General features: G+C 42.5%; 1 protein-coding gene across 1 annotated transcript in view; it reads right to left on the bottom strand.

Annotated features, from left to right (window-relative positions):
- The window catches only part of LOC119587939, a 32,317-nt gene that overhangs the window by 8,730 nt on the left and 23,098 nt on the right, over positions 1–489 (bottom strand).

The raw sequence follows: 489 nt of genomic DNA, 5'->3' as shown, positions 1-489 counted from the left end.
AGCCGTCAACCGCGGCCATTTCCCATTACGTCACGGCAGTGGGCGGAGCTTGCGGCCTATCTCGCCTCCGAGACGTCACGCGACACCCTAATTGGCACCGGAAAGATGGCACTGATCTACCGGTTTTTCCCATGGGCAAGATATCAGTGGCACTTTATCAGAATGTCCTATTTGAGAGCGGAATTATGTCCAAGAAATTTTGTTAATCTAGCATTTTTATAGCTAAAGTTCAAGGCTGTCTAGTGTCGCGTGTGTTAAGGACCCCGACCTAAAAGATTCTGTAAATCCCTGAAATATAATAGTGAGATTCAATTTGATAATCGCCTCAATATTGGAGGTTCGGATGAAATGTGACCTAGAGTAGGGGCGCCAGTAAGTACGTTATGTAGACAAGAAAAATATAATTAACAACCCCTTCTACTTGTCCCACTGATTTCAAGAAAGATGCATAGGAAAATATTTAAAAAATATGATAACTTAACACACACT

The sequence above is a fragment of the Penaeus monodon genome, chromosome 23 (genome assembly GCF_015228065.2).
Source record: "Penaeus monodon isolate SGIC_2016 chromosome 23, NSTDA_Pmon_1, whole genome shotgun sequence".
Lineage (NCBI taxonomy): Eukaryota > Metazoa > Arthropoda > Malacostraca > Decapoda > Penaeidae > Penaeus > Penaeus monodon.
The sequence above is the reverse complement of the archived record's forward strand: the minus strand, read 5'-3'. Positions and strand labels throughout refer to the sequence as shown.